This window comes from Zootermopsis nevadensis, unplaced genomic scaffold, assembly GCF_977971745.1.
Source record: "Zootermopsis nevadensis isolate Lab colony 2312 unplaced genomic scaffold, Znev_1.0 Znev_ptg000006l, whole genome shotgun sequence".
NCBI classification, from domain to species: Eukaryota; Metazoa; Arthropoda; class Insecta; order Blattodea; family Termopsidae; genus Zootermopsis; species Zootermopsis nevadensis.
Window position 1 is genome coordinate 3,331,149 of NW_028259138.1, and position 24,450 is coordinate 3,355,598.

Genomic DNA, 24,450 nt, shown 5'->3' on the forward strand with positions numbered 1-24,450 from the left:
GATGGCACATTGAGTACCAAATTTGACAGAGTATTTCTAGAAATTTAACTGAGCATTCCAATACCTCATCCCCTATGAATTTCCAGGCCTTTATACTGGTTGCGAAATATCTCCGAGCCTGGGGAACGTTATAGTGAGAGAGGACGCTTTGTGCGCCTTCGTCTTCTCTCCCTCCCTGTGCCACGGTTGGCTGGAAGAGAACGTGAGGTGGTGAAGCATTTCTTTTTGTGCCATCGAGTCGGAGCCGTCCCCTGGTGACATTATGAACAAGTTCCCTCTGATAGGGACCTTATACTTTTCCTCGGCAAATGATCAGAAGTGGTTTGCCGTTGCCTTCTTCTGTGTGTGTGTTGATGAAAATGGAGTAATTGTTGGGATGCCACTGAGAAACCGGGGAAGCCCCGGAGGAAAACTCCGTGATACCTGGACCACGGCCTTGCCCAACACAAGTTATAGATCCGGGCACAACCGGGAATCGAACCCGGGACCCCAGGATTACAAGCCCAGCGTTCTGACCGCTTGGTGAAGTATACAGGCTGCATAAAAATCTTTCGAGAACCTTTTCCGGAATGATCTTAAATTGTGATGATTTTAGAATATGCAATTAGGGATTTTACAGTAACGAAAGTTCCGCATCCATTCAGAACGTTTAGCACTTTCTTCTCATTCTTCTAGGGAATACTCACTTTTAATACAAATTTTCGAAGATTTAGAAACAGTTCCAAGTCGAAACATGCCCAAAAATGTAATAACAAGAGTAAATAAATAAGCATTGACTACATAAATACATTAACACCATGGAGCACAGTTATTTTGAGAAGATAATGTACGCTCAGATAGTCAAGAAATTTTACTCCTGTTATGGAACTCGAATGTTCATTACATTATTCACAAGATCCAGCCATCTGTCCCAAAAAAGTCGTGAAGAAACATATTAATAGTTAAATACAATACACGTCATTCCTACATTTCTTTACCTCTATGTATTTTTCAAGCATCGCATTTGAGTACCCCAATTACTGAAATGGAAAAGTAAGGGGCTGCCGCGATAGAACAAAGGTCGGTGAAGTTCAAAATAGGCAGATGACAGAGACTTGGTTGACACCCAGTCCGAAGTGCGGAGTTCATGTAGACCGGTCTGAGAAGCGAGACGATGGCAGCTGCCACAGTGCCCTTGGGTGGTGTCATGTGTGTACATGAACAGAATACGTGGGAGCCATAACGGTACTCACACACCCTGCCGTGTTCTACAGCAAGACCGGACATGCATTTCCTGTAAGAGTGACACAGCCACAACCATGGAATACTGCATATCGCGCATTAATATCACCATAGAGGATAGCGTAAATCTTGACAGAAAGTGTAGGAACCAGCCTTTAAATACTTACACTATTTTTATAACCACCGAAACAAACAACCATGGAGAATATTAATTTTCTCGATACACGTTTTGGTTTTAGAAGATCAGACCTTACAGCAAAAATGGGCAGAAGACTAAGCGAAAAAAGTTATTCTAGTCTGCGGCTACGTTAAGATTTTTTAACGTCAATTTACTTTTCCATACATTGTGTAGAGAAATTGTTTTATCGCATATAAGTTGGCGGATGGATAGACAGAAATACGGAAGGGTAAATAGATGAATAGATGGATAGTCAGATTGGTAAATAGGTATACAGACAGACATTCAAAAGTACCAAATAGATTTGTGGATGTATGGATTAAATCGGCTTAAAGTACGGTTCGTGGCATACTCTTGTGAACAAAGCAGTGAACATTCCAGTTCCACAAAATTCTAGGCATAACTTGACCAGCTGAGCGACTGCCAGTTTCTTGAGAATTAATGTAATTACGTAGTATTTGATATTATATACTATTTTGACAAACAACGATGACATCAAAGAACAGAAAGAATTTGTGTTTCTATTATACGCGGTCCGGCAAAGAATGACGTTTTTGTGTTGAGCAGTACACAACATTGTGAGGAATGGTGAGGTTTTGAAGGCAATATGTATATGTATGGCATACACGGGAGTTTGGTTGAAACACATGCGACATTGTGGTTCCAGCAAGATGGCACCACATCACATACTGCACAGAAGTTACGCGAAATGTTTCCGCATCGCCCGATGTCATGGTTTCGTGACTGAAATTGGCCTCCAAGATCTCCTGATTTCTCAGCCTGTGGCTATTTTCTTGTGAGATTATGTGAAGAGTCGCGAATTAGAGACGCGGCCGTCGCTTTGGATGAACTCAGAGAAAGACAGTCATGACGTGTTACAGCGCGTGACGGATGATTTCACTGAAGTCTTGCAAGCGGGCAGCACTGGAAAGGGGAGGGGGCTTTTGTTGTATTCTGTTTAAAGAAAGTGAACAATAGTATTAAACTGAATTTCGAGATTTCTGTTGTGTCTGTATTATTTACTGAACGGAACAATTTATTTGCAAATCAAAATGACATTTTCTGCCGGGCCCTGTGTGAAAAAAAAATAATTGCACAGGTTTTTTAGTTCTTGTACGTACTTGAATAGCGAGTATTAGATTACAAAACTGAGAACATCCTAAGGTGAGTTGATTTATACCTGGGTTACTTAACCCACGCTTTTTGAAGATACATTATACGAATTAAGACTGAAGATGTTTCGTGAAAAAAGTGTTTAAAATAATACTTGTACCTGAAACAGGGGAAGTAACGGGGGTGCAAAAAATTACATTACATTAAATTGCAATACATTAAATTGCAATACATAATGAGGCGTTTAAGAAGCTGCACTCCTCCAAAAAATACTATTATGGTTGTCAAATCAAGGAAGGTGGGAAAATAACACACATGGGGGACAGAAGGAATGAGAATAAAATTTCAGTCGGATAATTGAAAGGGAAGAGGTCATGGATAAGACCTAGAAGTAGATGAGAGTATGATATTAAAGTATCTCTTAGATAAATATGCTGCAAAGGGTATGGACTGGATTCAGTAAGCCCAGCTCCAATAGCGAGCTCTTGTGAGGACGATGGTGAACATTGAAATTCAATAAAATTTTGGGAATTTGAGCTTTTAAAATAAGAGGATGTTTCATCATATGATAGAAGTATTTTCATGTCTCCCAACGTCACGGTTTAGCGGTCACCACTCCTATGTATTTGGTTGACCCTGAGTTAAATTATCGACCTGCTATTCTGACAGACTTTTTCATGGGTTTCTCCAGCCACTCCAAGGATTCGGACGATATTGTTTTTTCCCTGTTTACATGTTTCGTTCCGTGAGATTTCAGGCGTCTGGGAAGGGACAACACCTAAGGCGGCATCAGGGCCCGCGTTACGTATGTGTAGACGATTTAAGACTTCGTGTCACCGCTCGGCTACCGGGGTCGGCATACTTTTATTTCACCACATCTAATTGTCCCATAACCGTGTCTCACGTTTTACATTGAATGTTTTGTTGTTTCATGTCTGCAAATACGAGTGTTTTCATTTCACGCCTTACTGTCTGTAGAAAATTATCTCACAAGATGGTTTCTTCTGGTTATGTGCCGCTCTGCGCTGGGCACCCAGACAGCATTTTCCTTACTGCGTCTCGTGGAGACCGTTGTAAACGGCTACATAGCTCCTTTAGAAAGGATCCAGTGCTATATCGCTCATTTATTGTAAATGCAAAGGTATTGTTTGAAAGCTTATTACGTTACATGTGACACTATATATGTGTGAATAATGTTACTTGTATTTCGTTAAGTATAAGCACTCATGTTAACAAATTTTAAGGATAAACGTTTTAGACGTTACGAGCTCTATTCTGTCAGCCCACGTACTTTCTGCACGACAGTCCGTTTTTGCTGAAAGATGTAATTTATGTTTTTGCTTCATATAAATTAGTGAGACAGACATACAGACATGGCCAACCCATAAGGCGTACTTCGCTCACGCTAGGGTGAAGAACACCGAACATGATTTGAAAGGAGTAAGCCTACTCTTTGATCACACCAACATTCGACAGGCTTTCTTCACCGCACATTACATAGATCATTCTTGCAAGAATGTAATGCCAGATCATTGTTTTACATTGTCTTCCAACAATTACCGTCGAATGCGATCTGAGGTCTCATTATAGAACAACAGTGGGACTTGCTGAATACTATAGCAGCCCAAAAACTAATTCCATAAATTGAGTTGAATCATGTGGACAGACGGACAGACAGACATAACCAGCACATAAGGTGTCCTATGCTCTCGCTAGGGCTTGAAGAACAGCTAAAAATAACAGTCCATCCCTGCCATAGGGCCTGCTCATCAATAGAGAATGCGAGTTGTGATTCGTCAGGCCATTAAAATTCTAGGAATGTAAAACAAAGGTTTTACTTTCAAACAAAAGCAGCATATTTATTATTATTATTGTTATTATTATTAAAAATTTCAATTTTTGTGCAGTTGTTGGGGGTTTAGTAATATTACATTTTTTTAATACCTGACTTCTGGACCAGTATTCGCCAGAGGTACTCGGTCACTTGAGCTCTGGAACCTAATTTAAGTCGATCTAAGCATTAGGCTGACCAAGTGCATGCTCCTCCACCCTCTTATTTTCCTTTATAATACAGTGCTTAGGAAAGTTATTTTTAACTCTGCGCTGAAGATACGCTCATGGGAACGGGATATTTCTACTTCCAGTTACTTAGCTGCGTTGAGCGTATAATTTAAATAAACAGATGTCTAGTATGACAGTGTGATTTGTAGAGAGTTCACGGCTTTAGATAAGTTCAACATCTGTGGGAACTGTTTCCGGTTCAGCGAATACAGTGTCTCGTTCATTTTTACGTGGGAAAATATACAAAAAACTAACGAGTTCAAAATTGGCAATAACTGTTCCTGAAAGCTAAAAGCATTGGATCCGATAACCGTTACTGAATATGTTAAGGTCATTATGGTGACTTGCGCCTATAACATGAGTAGCAGAGAAAGTATTAACCTCAACGAGCTACTTGGTTTTAATTCGGAGTATGTACTGGGCATTTTCCCACACATAACAAGGAAGGAAGAAAGAAATTGGATAAGAGGAACTAGGAAAATGTGTAAATGATAAGAAATAGAATGAAAGTTCAAGAAAAAGATAAAGAATTGACAGAGACAGAAAAAACTAGGAAGAGAAGGAAAGATGGAATGAAACAGAGAACGAATGTTAACGGAAGGAAAGGGCAGAAAGAAAACAAATAAATATGTACAAGAATGAGGTGGCAAAATTCCTAGAATTTGTTTGTTTCGCAAATGTTGGTCCAAGTTATTTTGTACTGCGGAGTGAGCATCGTGAACATAACCACGTGCAATGTTCGTGTTTGTGCTCTTTCTTCTTGGTCCTTCAGGTTTATTTGTGCACTGCAACTACAAAAGTTTCATTATTACATCGAAAAAGCTTTTTTCTCCAGATCCGTTCAATTGTTTCAATCTCTCTCGACGGCTGTACATTCCTCCTTACCTTCCTGACACACCTACTTCAATCTTTTACGTACTGGTTTTTATTTGAACGAAACTTCTGTTCATGTAGCGACAGGAAGCTGAAGAACATTGCCCAGTGAGGAGCTCCATAATATGCATTCTTAATCAACTGTTATTACGATGATCAAGGCAATGAGGAAGAGATGGGCGGGGGATGTAGCGCGAGTGGGGGATATGAGAAATTCGTTCAAAATTTTGGTTGGAAAACCGGAAGAGAAGCGACCACTCGAAAAACCTTGACGTAGACGGGATGATAATAATTTGGGGATATAGATTAGATTCAACTGGCTCAGGATAGGGTCCACTGGCGGGCTCTTGTGAACACTTTCATGAACTTTTGGGTTCACACAAAAATGCTGGAAATTTCTTGTCTAGCTGAGCATACGTTTGGCTTCTCAAGAAGGACTCTGCTCCATGGAGTTCCTGTGTTTATATATTTAACAAATTTCTGTTGTTGAAAGGCGTCAACTGTCGTGAGATAGCGGTATACTTTTAATTGATTTGAAAGACAGAATAAATACAGTGTTTGCAAGCAAGGTACCTCGTTCGAAGCATGGAAGGAGTTAATTGGAATCCACTTCAGTTCCAAAGAGTATTAGAACAAATATTTTGTTTTTTTATTTAAATGGTGGGTTATGGTTCACGTTACAATATGTTGCAGTAAAGTTGTGTCTAAACATCACACCACGAACGTGTAGATAAGTGGTTCTCAACCTACTGCCTGACGGCGGCATGTGGACCGTCGTTGTTGTTTGTGCAGTTCAGTTACAACATTTGTAATATTGTGTCACACTGGATTAAAAAACAATTACCCGATATCATAAAGCTGGTTTTGAAAATGTCTTCACTTTTTGAAAGAAACTGGCCTTGACGAGCAACTGTCAAATGAAAAACTAAGACGCTTCTTAGTGATGAATATTTGGTATGTTGCATGCGAACAGCGATGGTAGAAATTAAATTTGATATCCTCAAGGATAATCAGTGTCATATCTTATTAATAGCTGGCTTTGTTCAAGAAAATTACGGGGTACGTGATATGTGAATGTGTCTGAAATAATAGGCATAATTTAGTAGTAATTTTAATGAATATCCGTGAAGTTAAAATTATTAAAACTACATAATGACGAACTTAAAAATTTGTACTCCTTCCCCAGTGTTGTCAGAGTGATTAAGTCGAGATGAATTCGATGGGCGGGGAATGTAGCGCGGGTATTGGTTAGGAAGCCTGAGGGGAAGAGACCGCTGGGGAGACCTAGACGTAGATGGGAGGATAATGTCAGGCGGGATCTATGGGAGATTGGAGTTGAAGGAAACTGGATTTTGTTGGCACAAGACAGGGTCTGGTGGAGGGCATTGGTTAATTCGGTGATGAACCTTCGGGCTCGGTAAGCCATCTAGTTAGTTTGTTAGAAATTAAAATTAGTTCAGGTCTGCAAAATGTTTAGAACCCCTGGTATAGCCCATATAGGATTCATCGACTTAAATCTCCTTGCATTCTTAATTTCAGTTCTATGTGGAAGTGAATGGTTCGCTTTACGCTGTGGTCGTTTCGCCCCAATGGAGGCAGAACCACGGTGTGGGCGCGGTCGTCGTGTTGGAGACAATTCTTTGTCTGCAAGGATTTGAACATGTGCACCCAGTGCGTACGCATTCATTGCTTACTGTGCTGTGCAATCGTGGCCGTTTTAGGGAAGTATTCTGTAAGAGATTAGAGAAAGAAGACAGAAATCTTCATACTCACAGCTGTGAAAACCTCAAATCATACAAATATAGGTTAGAGAAAGCAAAATATGGACGGCGAGAGCGAAATTGTACAGAATGTTGCTTGAACACTCTGGGTTCTGTTTCTGTTTTGATGATGTTGTCTGTTTATTGACTAGTATATAATCATGGTGTTTATTTTTTTTCACAGGATTCCTGTCAGATCCAGTTCTTACAGGAGCTGCGGAATTTATCAAAGGTGAGTATTCATGTACTACACTGTACGTAGTTACTGTACATTTCAGAATGCTGAGGACGCAGTATGTCCATGTTCTTTCGGACTTGATGGTTTATGATGTTACATGATAATGGACCTACAATGCTAGGTTAGACAGGTCATGTACTGGTAGGTTATAACGTGCTGGGAATGTATCTCGCATAGTGAGTCAAAAGTAAATACATATTTTCCATTGAAAGAGGCAATTCTTGAGGGACTAGACTGGCAGATGGGAGGATAACATATACCTTAAGGAGCAAATTGTGAGGATAAATTGTAGAAAGAAGTGTCTCAGGAAGGGGTCTACTGATGGGCATTAAGATTAGCGGTGTGGAACCGGGTCCTGCTATCAGAGCGCTAGTTTTGTAAGTTGTAGTTCTAGGATTGTCGTTAGAAAATCTACAAGAAAATTAATTTTGTTTTGTTACTATTTTAATTTATGACTAAAATAAATTCACGAACCTTTTCGATTATAACTTCACACAAAATTTGAGGGCCATTTATAATGACGCCAGACTTAATTTCATGTTTTGTATTCTAACAGCAGAAAGAGTCAAAAGTACATCGTGATCTCCAGTGGCATGACCTCCACACTGATTTTTATGACGATTTGTTCGATAATTTGAATGTTATTTGGGAAGGATACGTCTCAATTAAGCATGAATGAAGCAAACGATTTTCACTGTTTATTACAGACAAATGAAACTCACGATTTATGTAGAAGCCGTGTTGAAATACAAGGTTCTTACGATTTGAGTCTTGGAGGTGTGAGAGGTAACATATCTATCAGCTATGTTATAATTAATTGAAATAGCAGGGCCTTTCCAGCATAATTTTTCTTCACTCCTGCTACTGCAGTGACTAGTCACAGTTGTGGGCGTTTCCACGTCTAATGACAGAGAATGTGCAAAATATTTTAATTAAATGTCTTAATCAGAATCCGTGCATCGTGATAACCTTGTCATCACGGCTAAGAACCGGAACGTCGCTCCTAACCCCTCATTCTGCACGCCTCCAGTTTTGAAATGAGAAAGAAGGAAATTAATAAATAAACGAAAGAGACAAAGAAAGATAACGGAAGAAAGAATGCGAGAAAAATAAAGAACTAAAGGAAAGCAGGAAGGAAGGTAACGAAGAGAAATCTAAGAAGGTAAAAAGAAAGAGAGAAAGATTCATGTGCAATAAAGGAACGCTGCGACATATCTTTTTTTCGGAACTAAGTACTTGTGATAAACGAAGACTCGTTCAAAATAGATGATGTTGAGGTCCGCTACAAAGGCAGGTTAACGCTGAGCAATCCTGCTCGGTCCTCTGATAATGACTCGCAGAACATCAGAATAGGACAAACATGATAGACAGGAGTCGTAGTGATTTGTAGGCGCATTTATGCTTTCCTTCGGATAAGCACTGCATTAAAATATTCTTACCCCCAGCAGTTGTCATGGATGGCCTGGGTTCCTCTCCGGGGAATTGTAAAAGTCCAGACCGGCTTGGGACCATCCACCCACCCTCCTGTTCAAAGCGTACTGGGTAAAGCGACCATTACTCTTCCATCTAGTGCCGAAGCTGTGAATATATGGAGCTATATCTTTATCCCCCCGCACCTTTGTTACTTAATTAAAAACCACTTTACCTCAACCACGCATTCCTTTAGAATACTCTTACTTTCAGTAACTTTCACACTGACACTACAGTTACTACAGTGACTACATTAAGCTGAACCATTAGCATAATCTGATTTGAATACAAAGGTACTAATATGAACAAGTCAGTGGTGAGGGCCAGTTTAACACGAGTCGGTAGATGTTTTCCAATTGAAGTACACAGATTTTCCAAACACTTTCCTTGCTATTTTGCATACCGCATTAGCCTTGGTGTTAATTTACAGTATATAGGGAGTGACCAATTGACCATAATGTATTTATTGCTCGTGTCTCAACGGAATGGCGCGACCTCTAGATACAGAGGAGATGGCTCCAGATACGGAGGTTAAACGCGAAAATGTCAAATAAGCAACTGCAAGCAATAGGCAACGGGCGATAGTTCCGCTTGGAGGTTGGGCGTAAGGCGAACTACCACTTCACTGTCATAAACTAGGCTAGTCCAGCAACCAGAAGTAAAACATTTTAAAGAAACACGCAGATCCGCATATCGTTAGTATGAAATATGAAAATACCAAGTCTATAATGAGACTGCATTTAATTTTAAATAAAATAATTCAGGTTTTAAGCAATTCATATAAAATTAGTGTTAGTTGACAATTTAAGAAGTAACTGTACACGTTTAAGCACAGATAAGTAACTGTTATGGTAACAATGGCCTATCATATACACCCTAAATGAACTATAGGTCATATTAATTTATTCATGATTTCTCTGGAGTAGTTTTACAGCTGAATTACACAAACTGACCTGACAATGCCAATTTACGTTGAAACATGTCGTAATTTCATAATAGGCCTGTCATCAGTGTAATGATCACGATGATGGTGGCAGCAAGCTTCTCTAAAACGTCGGCCAGTATCTATTAGACTACACAGTGCTGCATCCGAGGAGACAGCTGTCTTCAATTCGGTCGAAATTAATTCAACAGTTTACGGTGTGAAAACTGCAATGAACTTCAGATCGCGGCGTAGCCCAGACAGTAAACCTGCTTCGATTTTTGTCAGAGATCAGCTTACCTGAGCAGAGTTTCCACGTTTTCTGTTAGTTCCTGTAAGCAAATGGCAGGACATTTCAAAATAAGCTATGACTACTGTCTTCCTCATCTCTCCACTTCATCGTTCAAAATCATTTGACGCTATATTATCTACGCAGTTGAAGGATTATCGGTAGTTAATCGACACAGACTACGGAATGATGGAAACACAGGGAAAAGCTACACATTATAATCTCATTTTAAGGATTTTTGCACTACGAAAGCGTTGAACGTGGGAGTACAATCATGGGACCTTGTACAGACTTCCTGATTTAGCAGCAGTTTCCATGTATGGCGCATGCAAGTACAAAAATCTAGACAATGGCGCCACTCGATATACTGAAGGTCTTCACGGCAAGCTATTACTGGCATTCCACACTTACACAGAGTGAGCTGTTGACAGCTTCGGTAAGTAAATCATAAATAAATCAGTAAACCCACATTACGAGCAACATGCAGAATGATGATAATACAATGTACGAGGGTTTTAGCTCTTCAATGTTTAAATGGATTACCAAAGACATTCGATAGCGAACTTACGAGGAATTTTACGTAGCTTCAAAACTACACACAAGGGAAGAACGGTGCCAAAGAAAAATTAGTTCTTTTCACAAAGGGGGTCACAGGATCCAAAGTCACTAACGCGAAAATTGACCAGGGGTCGAGTCTCGGTGAACATTTTGGGTTTACGGGTAACTTTTCTTTTCTATGTATTTAACGATACGTAACCCTCGGCACGATATACGATGACACATACGAACCCACGACGAGAGTCCCAACGACGACACGAGATTCCATCTTTTGCGCAGATGCGCCCAGGAAGTCATACGACACGACGATGGTTAACCGACTTCGAGCATTAAGACGCCTACTATCGCGACGTCAACTCAGAATACTGAAAGTAAGCCAACAAAATCCTCGGGAATATATGGCAAGATGCTGGCAAACTGTCGAGGAGCATCGCGCCGCTAATTATGCCGACGTCCAAATTACATGTCACATTTAGTGTTGGGATATGATTCGACACGACGCTGAAAAGTCGACGCCTAACGTGCGTCGACCAGAATCCTAAATCAAGCTAAGAAATGCCTTGGGATGCTGGAAAGCATACTGCTGGCAAGCAGCGACACCATAAATCGGAAATTTAACGTGGATGATCCTTCGGATATCTTTTATTGTTTCCAGGCGTCGAGCATCGCGACACCTAACGTAACGAAGCAGGCGCCGAAACGCAAATGAAACCAATAGAAGCCTTGGGATGGTATGTAATGATTTTGAAAAACCGACGCTAACAGTCGGGACGTAGCTAAAAGACGCCATACCTGGCGAAAATGAGCCTTGCGATGCATTCGACATCACGTTGGAAAATCAACGCCGAGTATCACGACGGATAGTGCTGCGCCGAGTACAACGAAATGGGAGTCAGTAAAAGCCTCGGGACACCAAAAGGCTGATAGAACAAATCGACGCTGAACGCTTCGTGCACCATATGTCAAGACGCCGCTGAAAGACGATATATTTTTCGCAGGTGAGTCTTAGGATAATATTAATACGACGCGGAAAAATGAACGCCGAGCGTCGCGACGTCAGAATAGAACGGTAAATTTGGCCCAGGTTAACTTCGGGATATCGTCGAACAGGACCTGAAAAACCGACCCCAGCCCTAGTGTCGGCCGTCATGGCGATGTCGCTGAAAAGAAGTATCACTTTGCGCAAGTAAGTCTTGGGATGACACTGGACGTGACTTACGATAACCTACGCAAAGCGTCACAACGCCAATAAACGACTCCACGTTTACCATATGTGATTCAGATGCCATTTGACAGAAAGTTGGAAAACTGACACAGAGGCTCACGGCGCCGCCACAAGACACCATTTTGCGGAAATGGGTCAAGGGACGCCAATTGAAATGAAGTACAAAACGGACGCAGAGTGTTGCGATGCCATTCGTAGCGACAGCACCACTTGGTGCCATACATGAGACATGAACATTGGACACGACGTTTGAAAACCGACGCCAAACGTCACGTCGCCTCAAGAAGACTCTACATTTTCCGCAGATGTGCCTTAGAGTGTCAATGGAAACTACGCTTGAAAATTGACGCAGAGCGTCGCGACGCCTTCACGTGATGCCATATTTTACACATGGGGCCTCAGGACGCCAACAAACACGACGCTGAAAATCTGACGCCGGTTCAGAACGGTATATTTGGCACAGATGAACTCATGGATGCCATTGAACAAGACATGGAAAACTGACGCCAAGCGTCGCGTTGCCTTTCGCCAGAACGTTTACAGAATACTCTATATTTAGTGCAGGAGCCTCGGTATTACATTGGACACAACGCTGGAAAACCTATGCTAAGCGTCGCGACGCCATGTTTACCATTCCAGGTAATCCATGGGATAGCATTGGACAAGAAGCTGGGGAAACCGACGCCAAGCGTCACGCCACCGCCACAATATACTATGTTTTGCTGAAGGGCCAACGGACGCCGATGGATATGAAGTAGGAAAACAGACGCCGTCGGTATACTATTCATTGCGTTGCCGCAACAAGACTCTATGTTTGGAACTTGAACCATGTTGGCACTGCGCATGGCATGGGAAGAACGACGCCAAACGTCTCGACACCTATCATCACGACTGCCCCAAAAGACGCCACACTTACCGCAAATTAACCTCCAGGTTCCTTTGCAAACGATGCCATCCGTCGGTGCGCTCTCACGAGACGTCATATTTGGCACAAATGCACCTCAGAATGCCATATGACGGCGTTGAAAAACCGATGCTAGGCGTCGCGACGTCAAAGCGCCATATTTAAACTGGGTGCGCCTCTTTACATCGTTACACGCGATGTTGGAAACCAATGTCAACCGTCGCACCTACAAGATGTGGATATAGATAACATACTTAACGTAACCTAACCTAACACAACGGAACCGAACCCAAACTAACCTAATCTAACCAAAGCTAACCTGACTAAACCGTTCCCAACCTAAGCTGGTCTAACCTAACCTAACCTAACCCAACGCGACCTTACCCGTATCTTACTTTACGATACAATCTGACATGTTCTGACAGAAAGTTACCTAACCTTCGGGCAAGTAGTCGAGTTCGCCTGTCTCGCCCGAATCACCACGGTGACTCACTTCGTTTCCACTGCGGGCACTCAGTTATTATTTAATAATTCAGTTCGAAGCGGAAAAAAAAAAAACTTCATCATTACGAATATTAGTTTTTTTAACCTTCGTTAAGTAATTAATCGCTGTTTTACATTGTGGATCGTACGAAACAAAAACTGCATACTTACGGATTTGCAATTAGGTGGGACAGATATTTACCACCAGGCTTCAAAGGATCAAGTATTACCTAATTACACTCTTTAAGACTCAGATGCTGGGGTATCCTTATGGTTGATAGTTTGATACTGAATTACTAGTTTACTTAATACAGCGTTTTCAAGTGAATAGCTTATCTTAGGTTCAATGGAAGGATGATTCGAGAATGTTGAAATTAGAAAGGTATTTAATGAACCGGCTGTCGTCTGTTTGTGGCATAATACGTATACAATTCCTCTATGTACGTACCTGCAGGGAATGGAGGAGTGATACAAAATTTCAGTACAGGTCGTTACCAAGATGCGACTCCAACCTGGTACAACTTTATTGTAAAATAAACAGGAATAAAAATGCGTGTGCCAATGGGCTTGTGTTTTCCGAACAAGTTGTTTGGTGTTTCGAACAGGCGTACGTCATTGGTGTTGTTAATGAACTTGAGCTGTTCCTAAGGTAATAGCTCTTCAGACATCGCATGGTTTGCGTTATATTTCAAACACCTTATCGAAAAATATTTCAAATAAAGGAAATCCTATTGAGATCGATGCAACATTTTTTCGAACGATGTTGGACATTCAGGAACTAAACTGAAATTCGCCCGCTAACCCTTAGTAACTTACAACACCAACATCAGATTTTGTCGAGTTCCGTCAGGTAGTTTCAGAGATGAAAACTACGAACAGACAACGGACACAAAGAAGGAACGCACAGAAAAAGTGAATTGCGTAGAAGTAAAACACGATAGACAATAATAACAGTGACAGACCAAACTTACTGTAACCGTGATAAATACAGTTAATGCACAACTATTATTATTCGGCCTATCATATTGTTCTGGCCTGACTGTATCTAACGATGTAACGAGATCACGTACGGAGAACTTTTTTTAAGCAATTTTATAGTTGCTGCTGTCACGTTTGTTTTAAGTGTCTGGGATATCGGCCTTTCGTGTGAAGGCCAACAGTCAGTGAAAAATTTGTCTTGCAGATATGTTGTACGGATATTTCCATGTTCAAGGATTTGCAGTGACCCAAGTTGTTCAAGAAGGCTGCTGACTAGGCACGTTGTCGATTCTGCCCCATACTACAACTTTCATAGCCGCCAGTGCTCGTACTAACACCGTAAACCAAAAATGCACGTGTGATCTCATTTAAAACGGACAAGGCCGAATGCAGAGAAGAGTGGTTGAGTCTTAGGCTATTTAACGACTATATTTCAATGAGGAAGTCATCTGTGTCGTGTAAGTTGGGAAGATTATTAAGGATGCGTAGATAAGTGTTTAGAGGATTTGAGGTTTTCACTGCGGTGGGGGTTTGGCGTTATTTAGAGTCGTCGGCAGATACCAACGATTTGGAGAAACATACGGTTTTCATCTTCAGGGTTAAAAAGTGGCGATACTGGGAAGGGTGGGGTTTTATATATGGTTGGAGGAGGGAAGACTAAGGAGTGGCCTTCTCTGGTATTATATATCGGCATGTGTATGAACGTACTGAATAAAACCATGAATAAACATAAGTCAGGAGAGACATGGCCGGAATTCGAACCGGTAACTCCGGAATACGGGTGTTATCCTTACTACTGCACCGATATTCTCGGTATGAAGTAATTCCTTAAAAGTACTAAACATTTTTATTTGTTCCTTCATGCCCCCGAGTGCTACATGATAAAGCTATTACAGTGACCAGTAATAACCTTGGCCCACTTCCGTACATTCCTAATTTAGTGTCAAAACTTTTCGCCTGCATTGTTATTTATGCTTTCGGTATGGTTCAATTTACTTTAGCACTCAAGAAATCTGCTTTAATTCTTGCCCTTTGTCTTTTAAAGTCTGACGTCATATTATCGACTTTATATTTCCCTAAACTGAGAATTAGTTGTAAAAATATCAGAAATGGCGCAGGAGGCCATGAAGTTGCGTTGAAGGAAACAGCGCAAACGATTGGTAACAAAATGTTCCGACTAGACTACACCGACAGTTGCTTGAAATACGTGGCATTTGTGTACAGACACCAGGTAATGTTCAGCATTCCTCTGGGAGTCGATGTGACCTTTATGCAGTAGGACCCTAAGTTCACAACAGTACGTGCCTCACACTGCCTAAGACGCAGATCGTGCTGTGAAGTTTTATGCAGCGCTGTGTGTGCAGGCGCGGCGGTTTCAATCTTATGGTCTGTGTTATTTAACGACGTTGGTGAAAATGAGAAATCTATGGAAAATGTTCGTCGTTAATCCTTAAGGTAAGAAGAATACTTGGAAAATCTATTTCTAGTTTCTTAAGCGTCGGATGACTGGCTGTTGTGAACAGGGGATGAATATTCGAGTCCCATTGAAGCAAGGAATTTGTCGATCGGCCGAATTGTCATCATGTGTTCAGTGAAGACCCTGGAAAAGAGAGAAGATACACGTACAGCATTTGGTGAGAAAATGTTTTGTAGAACAGCTACCTGAGAAGGCCGAAGAAACTGTACGAAAACATTAAGACAATGAAGATTTCTGTCCTCTGGGTTGTTTCGCCGTGTAGTATGGTAGATGTTTACCAACGTTTCGGAGGTCATAATGCCTCCGTCATCAGGGCGATTCATCGCACACTCTTCACACTCACCGCTGTGAAAACCTCAAATCTTACAACATTAAGACAGTTTAAGATAAGCCGCAGGAAATTGGGGTTTGAGGTTGGTATGTGGATGTAACTGGCTCAGGATCGTCTCCAGTAGAGGGTTTTGTTATTAGTGCCTTTATGTCACAAGATAATAACTTGCTTATATACTTTATAGACATTCAATTTTTGTGCTTTGTCTCAGTGATGTTACTCATGAACTGGCCAACACGACTACGTGTCTGTGTGTCTGAGGGTCGATATCTTCTGATTAAGTTACGGGTACAATGTTTGCAAAGTTACTGTCGATGTCATTTTACTCGTAACTTGTTTTCGAAAGTTATTTGGGGGTATTTCGAAAGAAAATCGAATAACAGCTTTTAATTTCATTTCCGTCCGTCTCTCACCAAGTTATGCCAGTATTGAAGATGTAAGTTACATATTGTTTGGTCATTTTAAATTTTGTTTTGTTCACAGTAAGGTGCATTATACGTTAAGGGATTTCATTTTTACTTATCTCTTTAGGTTACTTTTACAAGTTTTAATGAAATTCTTGTACATGAATATTACCACATGTAAGTTTGATTTTCTCTAATTTAATTTAGTGGTTATTATACTTAACCTTTATACATTTTACTCACATCTCCAAACTTCTCTGTTGAAGCCTGAGATACACTATTTATATTAGTATTAACTAATGTGAATTTAATTTCTATTAGTTTTAAGGCTCACATTATTCAAGTGCCAGGATATATTTTGAGCATATTTGGATAAGCACTAGGCCTAGGGTCTATTCACACGACAGAAAAATTCCTTTAGTAAAATCTCTCCGTAACATACACATGATTGAGCTGTACAATATTTATATAAAGCTCGCTGATTTAAGGTAAACAACTAGTACAATGAAAATATATTCTAATTATGTGACATCGAAAGCAGTACCAACGATTCTGTCTCCACTGATGCCCACACAACTCACAACGAAATTAATATCTACACAACTGACAGGCGTCGTGCAAAATCGAAACGAACATTTGCACGCTCAAGCCGTGCTAATACGATTTGAGCGAACCCATATGTTCATAGCCTAAGTCCATTTTCTGAGCTTTTAACTCTCATTGTGCCAATGGTAACGTCTAGTGACGCGTGCAATCTAAGCACAGCTGCAGATATGACATGTGACAGCCTTACTCTGCGTTCTGCTGGTGATTTCAAGAATTCAGTAATCCCGACTGTAACACCATCGTCAGTATACTTTAAAATTGACTTGGTTACACATCTGTCTATTCTTCGTAGTTAGTGGAAAGTTATTTATAATTTTCTTATTTTTATTCTTTACCATGTTATTATTCAGCTGTTTTGGATATCTAGCAAGGTTGGTACACCATCTGTCCCGGTCTTGCAGGACAGTGGTTGTTGGCTGATATGAGCCAGTAGATGGTCTGTGATGAAGGTGGATTTCGGCATAAAAGACGAGCAAAGAAAGAAAGAAATGTGGAAAATAAATAAGAGAGTTGGTGAAGGAATAAAAATTAACTATAAAATGAGCACGTAAAAAAGCATAATTCATTTTTACTGTGAATACTTATGTACTATGTTTGTGACCATGTCGGAGTCTAGAATTATTTTACAAAATATCTCGGATGATCTGAGAAGTAAGGGTTTATTTAATGCGAGAGGCTGCTTACACAATAGCATCCTCCATCCTTATGACAGGAAATGATTAGGCCTTGTGGGAAGGGCATGGCCCCTCAGACTACAGAAAGGCAACGCCTGTCGGCCACCTTCTATACCCATGACAGGGAGAGATAAAATAATGAGGTGGTACCTGGAGTATCACTATTAAATCTTTATTATGATGTGGCCTTCCACAAACCGCAGGTACTGATGAGCAACAGAAGTGATTTTGAGACGAAAGAGCTCGTAGTTCGCTCTCCGATCCTCGCTTTTCACTTCGTCCTCATTATTTGTATCTTCCATTCTTCCGTTCTTATTTTATTTCGTTCCTAGACAGGTCTTTTAATTCTCATTTCTTGAAAGGTCCTTTGCGCCTTAAGTGATCATTTGTAGAAAGATAATTTTCTGAAGAAGGGATTCATAAATCATCTGATTTCACGAGTTTAGTATTGTTACTGGACGGCCTATTTCAAAATTACCTATCAAATTTTACTGCCCGTTCTTCGTGTGCTTTGAAACTTTCTGTGATTACCGTCACCAAACTGCATGCTTCAAGGCCACGAAAGGACTTCACATACCTTTACCGCGCGGCTCAACAGCACGACCTAGCGAGCTTTGCTACGATGAGAGCTCTGAGCTATCTTCATTCGCCTCGGCTCTGATGTTCGTGTTGCAACGGTGTGCAGTTTTGTTGCAATCCTGAAGCATGCAATTCGGCGACAGGTACTATACGTTGGAAGCTGAGAATTTCTTAGGAGGAAATAACATAGACTTAAGCAGGGCTGCTGGTTGCTTGCAAACCAATTCGGTTTGCAGTTCTGCGTTCTGAAACAAAATTCGTGACTATGAAACCATTTCTTCTCGAGGCCTTCATATTTTACAGCCAGCTTAATTGAGGTTGCTGCATCTACCTGAGCCACTTATTGCCGATGATGATAAAAATAATGGACAGATTAGTGCAATTAATTGTGAGTGTGAAACTTGGTCTCTTGCTCTAAGAAAAGAAACTAAATAGAGCATTTTAGCACAATGTGATGTGGAGAATATTTGGATCTAGAAACGAGAAGTTTACAATGTGGAGAAAATTACTGAACGGATTTATACGAAATTTGGTATTTGGTAGTTCCGGAATTCAACTTGCCTGGCCAGTTGAAGCCGTAAATATAACCCCTGTTTTATGAAGTCCAAATTCAGCTGCATTAATTAAATTTATCAAGAACTCTTCTCAGTACAATAAAGAGGAAATAAACTTACGAAGCAGTGTGATATGTATAGAGCAATTAGCTTTATAACAATGAGTTTTTGTCTGTAACGAATGAACACCAAGGAAAATTAATGTTGGAAAAACGTAAGGATAGCATTTATAAATGCGTGTAAATCCCCACGTATGAACACATATTTGGACTGTACCTTTATATGTGCAGTTATTACATGTGGTTTAGTTCTGGAGTAAATGTTACAAGTGCTTGATGGAAGACTGTAGATTACTTTCGACATGACTGCAGTGTCATTTACTCCACTGAGCGTCATATTTTCTAGTGGTCTATTTGAAGCACTTCTGGAGTGCCTGATTAATGTCATGTAGCAGTTGCAGCCTCCATAAAGCGAGGTCTTCAGAATTAGAATTTTGTTGATGAAGGTGATTTATTTATTTTTGTTATAAGAAGCGTGAAAAGATTGCTCCATTTTTAATACATTCTCTGTGATCTCACACTGTATAGTCAAATTATTTTTCATTGTATTTTGGCCATTATTCATTGTTTCGTAAACATTCACCCGAAAGAACTTTAGTGTAGAGCACCAAGTAATAAGTTTCACTGAAATCTGTCAAAATCTGATTAGTTTCATAGATGGGGCGGACAAGCAGAAAGATGAATACACATGACCATTCCATAAGCATCAGACTGTGAACTTTGTGAAAATATCGCATTAAAAATGAAACAGCAATTTTAAAATATGTATAACCGTTGCCAGTAATAGGTATTGAGACGTATTCTGGGCAAAACTTATAACAGGTAAGTCTGCATATTTTAATCACCACTTAGAAGTAAGGATGCTGACTATCGGTTTTATTTCTCCTATGAATTAAACTGTACTGTTATCTACTGTTTAATATGGGAGTGAAAATTGGTGTCCAAGGGATTGAGGGTGTTTGCCAACAGGTTTCTGCGGAGAATATTTGGACCTAAGAGGGCGGAAACAAGAGGGTGAAGAAAATTACATAATGAGGGGGTTTATAATTTTTTAGCTGCTTTTCGCGAGATATGTGGGTGATCAAATCAATGAGGAAGCAGTAGGCGTAGCATGTAGCGCGCATTGGGGACGCGAGAAATGCAATCGAAAGTTTAGTTTACAAACATGAAGGGAACAGACCGAGTAGGAAACCTAGAACTAGAAGCGAGGATAATATTAAAACTGATAATGAAGAAATGGGGTTTGAGGCTGCCCTCTTGGTTCAACTGACTCAGTATGTTTTCCACTGACAACATCTTGTAAACGCGACAAGTTGCATGTACTCCATAAAAAGGCGGGTTCTTTGTAGCTGTGCGAGTTATGAGGTTTTGGAGGACTGCCCTCCACGGAATTAATTAGTTTTAGAAGCAACGAAAGGGATGTAGCGTGGTCACAAACACGTGGTCCATAAAGTATATCCATATATGTTTACCATCTTGAACACAATGGAGACGAGATACAAGATATTCAGATTTATTCAAAAGTGTCTGTCTCGGCCGGCAACCGTGACAAGAAAGACAAAAGAAGTTGAGGAGGCAGGGTTTATGTGAGATGCCTGTTCACATTTTTATGAGACTTTTAACGTTATAAACCTCTTTCATTCTTATGAACAAAGAAGTTGTCCTTCTACGTTTGTCGTGCTGTGGGGTCTCACAGCAGGTCCGCTCCCTCAACAGACACCAAATGACAGCATGGTCTTCCTACGGACTATCTTTTGTGTTGCATCCACGTGTAGCATTTCCCTGCCTTTCCCACGTGTCAGCTTTCCTATCTCAAGGTACACCAAATCATATATTGCTTATTTATGATATTCGTCATACTTCTTTATGCCGTTTGTTTATAAAATATTTTTATTATGCATTACATTTCGTTGGAGAATTAAATATTAACAACACTTAGGAATAAATAATACATAAGAAGTGTGACAGAAAAGTAAAAACGTGAAGTTGGCCAGGTATTAAGCACCGCGCTATGAATATTTGCAAGGGAATGGAGGTTCTTAACCTTGTTACTAGATGGACGTTAGTGGTCAGCTTCACCTCCAGTGATATGGCATTAATTTATTCCGAAATTTGTGTTTGAGATTGTTTAAGCCTGCCGGACGTGTTTGAAACACTTTGCTTTTTAAACAGCCCCATAAAACGAAAACACAAGTCGACAGCAGGAAAAGTATTCGATGTTCAATCACAATTCTTAAAGTGTTTGTTGACTGCCGACCATTACGTTTCTGAATAAATTAATGCCATATCACCGGCTATGTTAATGCACGTAATGGAAAGTATTATGAATCGAGTGTACCAGTCTTGATGGACGACATCTGATGGGTGTTATTTCTAAGAAGTAACTTTGTTATAATGTCCTTCAATAATGGCAAACACTTGTCTTTAAATTAAAATTACTTTCAATAAATTTGAATGAACCGTGGTCAACTAATGTATCTTTAAAACAATGAATGAACGCTGCCCCATCCTGTACTAACGTTTAATATGGTTATTTCTAAATAAAAATTCCAGGCGAACTTATCGTTCTGATGATGGAGGCAGCAAGCACATCTGAATGTTCGATAAACTTCTACCAGACTACACAACGCAACAACCCAGTAGACAGTCATCGTCATACTAGCTGCCGTGAAATCCTGAAATCTCACTCGATATACTTCTTTAAGGATGTCTGTGGTGGGAATACAAACATATGCAGAGACGGTATCTGTAAAATGCTGTCGGCCTACTGAGATTTCAGGTTCTCACGAAGGCGAATACGAAGATGACACCGTCTTCTGGGATCCTGCGCCGGTGTAGTCTCGTAGAAATTAGCTGACGTTTCAGATGTGCTTGCTGTCCCGATGTTGGATGCAGAAACCTCCTGTGATATCTTGGTAAATTTCGACAAGACTACACGGAGCAACATCTCAGAAGACTTGTTACCTTCTGTTCGCCTGTTGGCCACAAGCAGGGGAATTTCCAGTAAACGAGGTTAAGGCAGGGCTTCTGTTTCTTGCAGAAGAAAAACATGCATTCGAACACGAACCAAATGACTGCATGATCTTGCGGATTTCTTGCGCTGAATTCCCTCTTAGCACCATGCCATGATGACGTATTGAGAAAATAGAGGTACAAGTCCAGGCATTCTAACCTCGGCAGTACAGGAGGTGAACTTAGTGCTAAATCTATACGAGGAAATGAGACACAGTACGCAGAATTTGAACTTCGCAGTGTCAAAACACTGACCATTTGGTCGCTAGCTGGAGAAATTAAAATAAGCTTGCCTCACACACTGTGAATGGTTACGGGCCGGAAGACCGTTGTTCGTTTCCGACAGTGAGGACTTTTGTCTTCACAACTATATCCAAACTGGCCCTGGAACCCTCTCGCCCTTCTATTAAATGGACACCGGAATCATTTTGTGCGAGAGTAAAGCGGTTGGAACGTAAAGCTGACCATTCAATTCCATCTAGCACAGACGCTAAAACCGCGCGAGCTTTACATAACTCTTTCTGGCGGGGTGCATAACCACAGGGACATTCTTAGCACTGTAAACGTACAGTGCACGGTTTAAGGGTTTTGGAGTCATTGAAAAATTGATTGGCTTCTATGATTCTTCATTTTTCTCATTAATTCGAACGTGTAGTTGATAAAACCCTATATAATGCAGCCCGGAAAACCAACATCTACAAAGCATAGAGGACGGCCGAATTAGTTGGCACGTCATATTCTTGTAATGAACGCGAATGTTCGTCTTCCTGGTTCACCTCCTCCAACTAACCTGCCTTGTGCCTGCCTGCATTAACCATCACCTGTTCCTAAAATTCAGACGTTGGTTATTAATAAAAACATCCAAATTCTTTCTTTTTGTAGCCTAAGCTTGTGAAATTGCAGCATCATCGCCATCTGTTCCGTGTTACCTCTTTAATGTAACAATAATCACATCTTACGCTCCATATAAAGCCTACAGTTTTATGCTTAGTTGAGCGACAAAGAGCAGTGGCATTGACTACAAACTGCCATCAAGGTTTCTGTACTTAGTGCAGTATTCGTGTGATGAGAAATGACTGGTGTTCCGCGTTTGTATATGTACTTTTGCTTATACTAATTGCTTCAGACTGGGACTGATTTCTTGTGCAATTTTGTTTTATATTCAGACCTTTAATAAATTGACGTATTTATTAGTCATTTATGTGTAGAGAGTGTCATGTGTTATTTCTGAAAATGCGGGTGCCATATATTAATATCTAAAACTGCTGAAAGTATTTCGACGAAATTTAGTATTTGGCTGTCTACTGTACATGAAATTAAAAAAAACACCTTTACAGAATTTAAAATTAAAATTAATAGGTAATGTACAAAATCTATAATTTTTATCTGAAGCATTTTTGATATAGACTATTAAATATTTAACGAGATCAATTAAAATTAATTTCGAAATTCGCAAAGTTTATCTGTAATATGACTAGCTTTCCGATAATGTAGCCCTATTTATAGGTAGAACATACGAACACAGCGCCAGTGAGGTATGCAAAATATCAAATAAAGGTTTTCTGGAAAAAAAACACATTCTGTCGGAGTACACCACACCTCTCCACCCTTCGTTCGATTATGGAGTGTTTACGAATTAATACGCTACGGCGTCCAGCATACGTCAGCACAGCAAAGGCAACTCATGTGGAAATAGACCAAAGAAATAACTCGTATTTTCTTTCAAACGTGTCTCCATGATGCGAATGAAAACTGTTGGCACTAAATAACAAAGGTGAAAGCATACTGAAACCGTTTTTAATGAAATTTTAGCGTCGACGATGTAAGATATCTAAACATAACCATATCCCATTCAAACAAGTAAATATTTATTATACGGACATAAAGAAGTATATATTAAACAGCCTGGGTGAGATTTCAGGTTCTCACGGCCGCGATTATGAGTATGTCTTGTGGGATGTTGCGCCATAGAAGGTTACCGTCATTTCAGAGGTGCCTGCTGCCTCAGTCGTGAGGGCGATCACCCTGATGATGGAGGCAGCAAGTAAACTACTTCTCAGCTTAATTTCGCGAATTGTTTATGTGAAAGGAAGTCGTCCATTTACGAAATAAACGATGTAGTTATAAAGCAATTAATACCTCACGCGGAAAAATATTTACACACTGTTAACTGATTTAAAAAAAACGCTCGCATAGTAACACCAAAGTATGTGTTACTGAAAGCGTCGTTCAAGTTCCTGCGATGAATTTTTCGTTTAACAGATGTTCGGTCTGTTCGTACAAGTGCCTAGATAACAGGCAGATGCAAACTAAACGCCTTCCTAATGCCTCACCGAAGGCTAAAATTGCCCATTATTCTCTTTGCCGCGCGGCAGACCTGCTGTGGGGCCGACCCTGCCTCGTAACGCGGGTGTTTCCAAAGCGACAAGAGCGCCAAATTGTCAGCTCGCTTCCATCTAAGAGCAGAGGCTAAGAATGTAT

At 40.4% G+C, this 24,450-nt stretch overlaps 1 protein-coding gene across 3 annotated transcripts in view; it reads left to right on the forward strand.

Moving 5' to 3' along the window:
- The window catches only part of LOC110836314 (CABIT domain-containing protein serrano), a 154,149-nt gene that overhangs the window by 41,019 nt on the left and 88,680 nt on the right, over positions 1 to 24,450 (forward strand). For all 3 annotated transcript variants that reach the window (XM_087343575.1, XM_087343573.1, XM_087343574.1), the window contains exon 2: positions 7,391 to 7,438. The gene's annotated coding sequence lies outside the window, so the exon portion shown is untranslated. The remainder of the gene's footprint in view (positions 1 to 7,390; positions 7,439 to 24,450) is intronic.